The sequence below is a fragment of the Rattus norvegicus genome, chromosome 7 (assembly GCF_021556685.1).
Source record: "Rattus norvegicus strain SHRSP/BbbUtx chromosome 7, alternate assembly SHRSP_T2T, whole genome shotgun sequence".
Taxonomy (NCBI): Eukaryota; Metazoa; Chordata; class Mammalia; order Rodentia; family Muridae; genus Rattus; species Rattus norvegicus.
The window spans coordinates 27,611,632-27,620,694 of NC_141540.1; the positions used below are offsets into that span (position 1 = coordinate 27,611,632).

Genomic DNA, 9,063 nt, shown 5'->3' on the forward strand with positions numbered 1-9,063 from the left:
GTGGTGCACACCCTTTCATCCCAGCCTTGGGGAGACAGAAGCAAGCCAGCGTGGCTTACACAACAGGTTCCAAGCCGGCCAGGGCTGTTTTATTTTTATTAAAAAAAATAAAATAAAATAAAACAGGTAAAGGCTGGCTAACAACTGCCGGTGTTGAGGACTTGGGGGGAGGGGCAGAGTCATAAATCACTCAAGGGCTCGGGGAAGGAATGATTATAATTCACAATGTATTTATTTTCCTACTAACTTTGATCCAGAACCGCTGACAGTTTTGTCCCACAGAAAGAAATACATCTCTACAGGTTTATGTGTAACTACAGATAAACACTGAGCACAGCATCTGTAGTGAATTAAAAAGGAGACCAGGGCTGGGCCTGGGGCTGCAGACAATAATCCCAGCTACTACGTTGGGAGGCTTGGCAGGATGGTTGCAAGTTCAAGGCCTATATGGTGCTACCTGAAGATGTGTTTTCCGAGCTGACCATGTGGTATTGGATAACCGATTTGTGTGCTCTCCTCTGGGGAAGATTATTTCCCTGCTATCAGCATCCTTAGTAGCCTGTAGTTCCCTGCATGGGGCTGAGGCTTCTTGGGTTTCCCCCTATTCACATTAGCATGTCTATGGCTGCTTGTTCTTCTTCTGCTCACTTTTAGACAGTAGTGTTAGTGAATCTGACTTATATATTAAGGAATATGGGGTTGGGGATTTAGCTCAGTGGTAGAGCGCTTGCCTAGCAAGCACAAGGCCCTGGGTTTGGTCCCCAGCTCCGAAAAAAAGAAAAGAAAAAAAAAAGGAATATATATATATATATATATATATATATATATATATATATATAATGTTTATAATATATATAGATGTATGTTTCAACAATTAATGAAAAAAGAGGCTGTAATTTGAAAGAGAGCAAGGAGGTGTATAAGGGAGGGCTTGGAGGGAAGAAAAGGAAGGGGGAAGTGGTGTGGCTATATTATAATCTCAAAAAAATGTATAAAAGAAACACCTGCTATTTTAAAAATAAAAGAAACCGTAAAAAGAAAAGAAAGTTCAAGACCTGCCCGGGCTGCAGAGTGAGTCAAAGCCAGTCAGGGCAAACTTCGTGACTGTGTCTCAAAAGATGAAGTAAAAAGACAGATGGGGCTGGAGAGGTGGCTCAGCAGTTAAGAGCACTGGCTGCTCTTCCAGAGGTCATGAGTTCAAATCCCAGCAACCACATGGTGGCTCACAGCCATCTGTGATGAGATCTGATGCCTGAAGACAGCTACAGTGTACTTATATATAATAAATAAATAAAATCTAAAATAAAAAAATTAAAAGTTAAAAAAAAATCCAGTACTCTTTTAAAAAGAGAGAGGGGAGGGTGATGGTGGATGGTAGTGGTGCACACCTTTGATCCCAGCACTCAGGAGACAGAGGCCGGTGAGTATCTGTGAGTTTGAGACCAGTCTGGTCTACGAGTGAGTTCCAGAACAGCCAAGGTTACACAGAGAAAACCTGTCTCATAAAACAAACAAACCTTGCCTAGGAAGCGCAAGGCCCTGGGTTCGGTCCCCAGCTCCGAAAAAAAGAACCAAAACAAACAAACAAACAAACAAACAAACCAAAAATGAGGACTAGGGTTATTTTTAGGTTTTGTTCCAAGGGAGTACGTGAGGAGGATTCAGGACACAGTCTGAATACTTCTCCAAAAGGAAAAGACTAATACAGATTTTTATGTTATTATTAAAAGTAACATAAGTATGTTTACATATGCTATATGTAAGCACTTATAGAAGTATAAAAATGCATTAAACGAAAAAAGAAAATTTCAGGCTAATGTTAACAATAGGAACATGAAACAATTTTACATGGTTTATTTATTTTTGTTTCTGCCTTTGAAACAGGATCTCACTGTGTAGCCCAGGCTCAAATTCAACATCCTCCTGCCTCGGCCTCTTGAGTAATGGAATAACACTGTAACGGGTGACGTCCAAGCCTTTATGTGTTTGTGCAGACATGGAGAATGCAGTAGAAAGATGTATTCTAAAGTTTTGTCGGTTGCCTAGAGAGTACGTCACTGGGCTTAGAAGCGTGATCGTTGTCTTTCACAGATCTCACTGCTGTTCGCTTAGTACGAGTAGCACGCGCTTCATATTTTCAAACTGATGAGTTTTAAAATAATAAAGAGGGAATGTACGTAGCATATAAATGATACACTGACTCGAGGCAGACCTACAGATTTATTAGTAGTAGTAAAGGCTATTGGACCAAGTTTCCTTATAAAGTCTTTCTCTGGGGAATGTGGTGTAGTTGTTTGCCGCACACTTGACATGAGCAGCAGCAGCATCCTGAAGCAGAGAGGCTGAAGTGATCCCAGGAGACCTCAGTCACCATATTGACAAGGAAACATGAAGAGTGCATATTACTTAGCAAGGTCTATGGGGATGGGACAAACATTTCCTCTTTTTTTTTTTTTTTTTTAACAATTAAGTCAATTTATTTAAACAGTTGACTTAGCATCTGCAATGGTGACTTCGACCTCCACTCCAGGCTCAATACTGATGGAAGTAATCTGCTTAACAATCTCAGAAGGACTGTGTAAGTCAATGAGTCGCTTGTGGATTCTCATCTGGAAACGATCCCACGTCTTGGAACCTTCACCGCAAGGTGTTTTTCTGGTAGTGATTCTCAGTGTCTTGGTAGGCATGCGCACCGGTCCTTTCTCTTTCAGATTCTTCTCCTTTGCACCTCTGATCAAGTCCGCACAAACCTTCTCCAGCGACTTCACGTTGCGGCTGGTGAGCGTGATTCGAATCCGGTGAATCGCCCCTTCGGGCTCCACGGGAGTCTTCCTGGTATCTTTAAATGCCATGGCTGAGGCGCGGCTTCCTGACCGACTTGTTCCTCAGCAGGAGCGAACAGCAGTGAGTCAGGACAGAGCAGACTGGACAAGGCTCCACAGCACAGCACGAACCACAGGTCTCCCAAACATTTCCTCTTAAAGAGGGGAGGGGTCACAAGAAACTCCTTCTAGGTTCCATCAGAGCTATAGTAACATAGGTAAGTATGATAGGGCATACCTGTAAACACAACATTTGGAAGGAAGATGCAGGAGGATCAGGAGTTCAAAGCCAACCTTGGCTCTAGAGAGAGCTGAAGGCTAGTCTCAGCTACACTGGATTCTGTCTCAAAGAAAAGAGGTTTAAAAAAAAATGCCCGAGAGTGGTGGTAAGACTTTTCTACTGTACAGTTGCTCACAAGTTGCTCGTGCTCCCATAAGCAATACTAATAAACTTACTTACATGTTGAGTTGCGTGGAACCTTTCTTAGGTCTGTCTGCTCCTTCTCTATTTGAGGTGAGTGCATGTTTCTTTTAGGTTTCAGCAGGAAGGTTACGAAGCAGGGAGGAATAGGTACAGGGTTTATAAAACTCTAGCAAAAACCATCCACATGCTAACTTTACCATCTGTTTCCATCTAAGTTTCTCTCCAACCTATGATGTCTCACATCAGGCTGGATAGGTGGAGATTCAAATTTGCTACAGCACCCAAAACTGCTTGGAACTCGGTTTGTGCCATCTCATTTGGATCTGCTCATCAAAGAGGAAGAGGACTCACTAATAAAGGTCAAACCCATTAGGTTTCAAGGTGTCCCTGGGGAAGAGGAAAATTTCCACCCTGACAGCTCTCGCACCACCGGCTCGAAAGAGAATTTACGTTGGCTCTCCTTGCAAAATATTTCATGTTGCATTACTGGTTCTCTGGGACTGTGACATAGAGGTATACATGTGCTTCTGGGCCTGGGCCTGGAATTTGCATAATGCACCACAAGAGATAAACAAGGATCCATATATTAGGATCTCATGCTAGAATTCTACTGGGTATAATACAGTCATAAATTGATTATCTTACATGGGTGTATTCCATTATCCCTTCTCCAGATAACTCAAGTATTAAGTATTTGTATCGCAATGTGCTGAATCTACCAAGTCTAGCTGTGGCGGTTTGAATAGGAATGGTCCAAAGACTCAGGTGTTTCAATGCTTGGCCCATAGGAAGTGGCTATATTAGGAGGTGTGGCCTTCTTGGACAAGGTGTGGCCTTTTTGGAGGAAGTATGTCGACGAGGGGGCAGGCCTTGAGGTCTCATCTGTTCAAACTCCTCCCAGTATGACACACATTCTCCTGCTGCCTGCAGATTAGGATGTAGAACTTTCTCCTGCACCATGCCTGTCTGCTCCATGCTGTCACGCTTTCTGCCACGAGGATAATGAAACTGTTTGCCAGCTGTAGGGGTGGTACCTGTGCTAAGATCCTGTTCTCCAATTGGTTCCTGATCCATCAATAAAGACGCTAGCGGCCAATGAGCTGGGTGGAATAGGCGGGACTTCCGGGTCCTGGCAGGCAAGCTAGCAGAGGCTTGGGAGAGAGGAAAAATATTCACCATGCTTCGGTGAGGGGAGAAAAGCCAACCAGCCTTGTGAGATCTTGGGCAGAGCGGCTTTTCCAGGAGGGAGGCTGCGGTGTTGAGCTGGGACTGAAGGTGACCGAACGACTGAAGCTAGGGCAGATTTAGAGTGCTGAGTTGGGAGTATGGGGAAGGGTAAGCTAGCTGTGGTAGATTGGAGGTGCCCAGCAGTTGAGCCAAAAGGGCAGGTTGAAATGGAACAACTTGTGTGTCAGTGTTTTTCATCTGTGAATCCAATATTCTCGGGGTGGGAGCATTAAGGCGGGTAGCAAAAGCTACACGCAACAGTCAGCCCTAATTAAATGTTTTTCTTTATGAGAATTGCCGTGGTCATGGTGTCTCTTCAGAGCAATAGAAACCCTAAGACAACTAAACCGCTAGTCTGTATAAAACTATATTTTTAAACCCCAAATCATTTTAAAAGATGAAAGTCAGGAATGACAGCTCAGAAAAAGGGCACGACGCCATCTCAGAGTATGGTAATGGGTTTGTCTTCTCTAGCAATTAAAATAATTAAAAAGCAGGAGAGACGTTGATAGATATTCACCCCAGTCAAGTGGCAGAAAAGGCGTTTCCTTCAGTGGACTTCCCTTTATAAACTTTGTAATCTTTGTAAACCTCAAGGTAGGGACGTGGCCAGGGCTGCATCTGAGGGACTCCAGCAGCCAGGCTCCTACCCGAGACTTTGCAGTCTTAACTGTCACAAAGGTCATTTCCAGCCCCTCAACAGGACTCTCCTCAGATAATGCTACTTTTAGGTGAAATGTCTGAAGAAAACCCACCAATCCCTGAGCTCCCCCAAGCTCAGAACGTGAAATCCCACCAATCATCATCCTGGAAATCTCCACCCTAGAATGCTCTACAGTGCCCCCCCCCCTCCAACTACTACATAAGCACATAAGCACTGTGCTTTGTCCAATGCCCCGCTCTGTCTGCTCCCCTTTGGGAGCATTGGCAGCCACTCCTGAACTTGTTTCTCTAGACCCCGGATCCTCCAATAAATCTCTTTTTATGAAATTTGCTGCCTGGTGTGACTCATTGGAAGATGACAAGAAGCCATGGAAAGAAGAAGGGAAGAAGTGACAGGAAGGAGCAGGGCTGAGGCTCCTGAGTGCCTCAGCTCAGCTGGAGATACCCACCCCTGGGAGCTGCACCGCCTTTCCTGAGGAGGATTCCTCTCAGAGCTACGTGGTTCCTGGGCTTCACCTTCCCATCCAAGCAGAGAGGCCACAGAAGTGATACCTGAAATCTCAGGGAGTCCCCATAAGAGCTACATATGATACGTGGGAAGTCAGAATCCCCTATTGGGGTTCTTAGTTTTGTTAAAAGAATTTAAGAATAGATTGGAACGGGATCTCAAGGACAATTTGTTAGAGTTTAAAAGGAAAACTCCAAGTTAGGCAAGCTGCTAATCCCCAGCTGTGCAGAAGGGAGGAGAAAAAAGATAAGGTGGTAGGAAGGTCAGCCACAGGATGGTTGGCAGTCTAGATCATTCGAATGGGAGGTTTAGAAAGAGCAAGGAAGCCCAGGGCATTAGTTAGGGTCTTTAAAAGCATACTTAAGGATCTAGCCGTCAGCCGAAAGAAAAAAGTCAAAAGAGAGTAAGATAAATAGGTCTTTCTGAGTTTGGCTTCAGAAAGATGAGCAAACACCAGCTGAAGTTCTTGGTGGTTCTGGTAGTAGGGGATTCACCAAGGGACAGGAATTCTGGAAAGGAAAGGGACATCTTCTAACATGAACCAGCCTTCCCAGGAATGATCCCCTGGCCAGGGCCCTTCCCTATTAGATTAACCCTTAAGAGAGGAGACAGCGGGGGGGGGGGGGGGGGGGGGGGCTGGGGATTTAGCTCAGTGGTAGAGCGCTTACCTAGGAAGCGCAAGGCCCTGGGTTCGGTCCCCAGCTCCAAAAAAAAAAAAAAAAAAAAAAAGAGAGGAGACAGCGACCTGTCTCCACCTAGAGGTAGAATCCATTTTTTAAAAAGATTTATTTATTTCATGTATGAGTACACTGTAGCTATCTTCAGACATACGAGAAGAAGGCATCGGATCCCATTACAGATGGTTGTGAGCCACCATGTGGTTGCTGGGAATTGAACTCAGGACCTCAGTGAGTGCTCTTAACCACTGAGCCATCCCTCCAGCCCTTACATTTTATTTTTTACAGCACAGGTGTTCCATCTGGAATCATTGTAGCAACCCAGGATGTTGCCCCAGACCTCCCCACTGCAGCCAAAGAATTGCTGAGGTGCAAAGATACAATATCCCCATCACACAGATGCTGCAGCCGCCTGAACCATGAGTCTTGCCCTCGGAGCCAGTATTTCTTGTCACCCTTCCATAAGAGGAGCTTTTACTGACCTCAGAGGTTTCAGGGAGTCTCCACACTTAGGGAGGCCCAAAGCTACAACCTCTCATCCAGTATTTATGTCTTCCCATCTAAATCTAATTTGCCCATGAAACAGTTGCTTTAATGTAGATGAGGTTGCCTAATGGTGTGAGGAGGTCAGGGTTCAGGACAGGCAAAAGGAGGTTAGGTGAAGGTCAGTCGCCATGTAGAAGGGAAAAGCTTTGTCAATCTTTTTCCACACCCTTATATTCTAATTGAGAGATCGTATTGTTTCCAACAACAGGTAAAGAGCTGTAATTATTCAGTGTTATTTATTAGTGTTTTAACTGTCCCTTTCAAACATTAAAAAAAGTTAACCTTGTCTACAAAGACTTTCATATAGAGATTAATAGGTAGGAGAGATAGGTAGGTAGATAGATGGGTAGGTAGGTTGGTAGATAGGTAGGTAGATAGATAGGTAGGTAGATAGGTAGGTAGGTAGATAGGTAGGTAGATAGATAGATAATAGATAGGTAGAGAGATAGATGATAGATAGTTAAAAGATAGATAGATAGATAGATAGATAGATAGATAGATAGATAGATAGTAGATAGATAGATAGATAGGAAAGTAGGTGCACAAACATCAGTGAATTGACCTCAGAGCCTCAGGATTATCAGGCAAGCATTCTACCACTGAGCTGCATCACTAGCCCAGCAATTTCTTTAAAAGTTTATTTTTATTTATGCCTATGTGCATCTGTGTGAGTATATATGTGTGCCTGCAAGTGTAGGTGCCCTCTGAGGCCAAAACCGCATGTTGGACTCTCTTGAGCTGGAGTTACAGGATGTTGTCAGCCACTGGACATAGGTGTCAGGAACCTAACTCAGGTCCTTTATAAGAGCAGTATATACCCTTGACCACTGAGCCACCTATCTATCCCCTGTTAGTTGGTTTGCTTGTATGGCGTGTATGTGCATGAGTACACACGCATGTACACGCATGTGTGTCAGGCCGTGCATCTGGAGTTCAGAGTACAACTTTTAAGTTGGTTCTCTTCATCCACCATGACAGTTCTGGGAACTGAAACTGTTAGGCTTGGAAGCAAGTGTTGTTATCTGTTGAGCCATCGTGGAAACTCTTTAAAAATAAAGAAAATGGATGGGTACGTGATGTGTGTGGGCACATGACCATGACACACATGTGGAGGTTAGAGGACCACTTTGTAGAGTTGACTCTCTCCTTTCACCTTTGACTAGGTCCCAGGGATCAAATCATTAGGTTATATAGAAAGTATCTGTACATGCTACTGGGCTACATCCTGCCAGAATCTTCTGTAGCCCAGTGTGGTGGTTTGAATATGTTTGGGCCTGGGAGTGTCACTATTTGGAGATGTGGCCTTGTTGGAGTGGGTGTGTCACTGTGGGCATGGGCTTTAAGACCCTCATCCTACCTGCCTGGAAGCCAGTCTTCCACTAGTGACCTTCAAATGAAGATGTAGGACTCTCAGCACCCTGCCTGCCCGAATGCTGCCATGCTCCCACCTTGATGATAATGGACTGAACCTCTGAACTGGTAAGCCAGCCTTAATTAAGTATTGTCTTTATAACAGTTGCCTTAGTCATGGTGTCTCTTCACAGCAATGGAAACCCTAACTAAGACGTCAGGTTTGTCTAGAACTTACTATGTAAACCAGAGTGACCTTGATTTTCTGATCCTTCTGCCTCAGCACCCCTAAGCATTGAGATTACTTGTGTGCACCACCGTGCCCAACGTTTTACTTTTTAATGCATTATTACATACGGCAAAGCTCACCAATCTTAACTTTACTAATTGATTAATCTTAATAAACATATACAGGCATGCAAACATCATCTGAAACAGCCCCTCATGTCTGTCTCTGTATAGGTAATTTCATCTCTTCACCTGTCACTAACTCCCAACATCCATCAGAGCTGTTAGTAAAGTCTTGGCCTTTTCTAGAAGTTTATACAGACTTGTAGCCTTTTGTGTCTTATGTTATTCACTCAGTGTAGGAAGCTTCTAGAGGTCTACCTACCTGCAAATAGCTTGTTACTTTTTAATGCTGCCTAGGGCTCCACTACAGTGATTTGGTGTAACTATTTATTGGTTGATGTATATTGAGATAGTTATAGATCATTATTAACAAAATTTCACGGAACTTGGTGCATATGTCTTTGTACATACATACATACATACACACATACATACATACACACACATACACACATATACTCCTGTGTTGGTACTTAGGTATGATTAGTGAATTGC

The 9,063-nt window shown here is 43.9% G+C and overlaps 1 protein-coding gene and 1 pseudogene across 1 annotated transcript in view; one reads left to right on the forward strand and one right to left on the reverse strand.

Moving 5' to 3' along the window:
- Rtcb (RNA 2',3'-cyclic phosphate and 5'-OH ligase) overlaps window positions 1-9,063 on the forward strand; it is a 208,990-nt gene that overhangs the window by 42,302 nt on the left and 157,625 nt on the right. The window lies entirely within an intron of this gene.
- On the reverse strand, window positions 2,481-2,852 carry Rps20l2 (ribosomal protein S20 like 2; annotated as a pseudogene).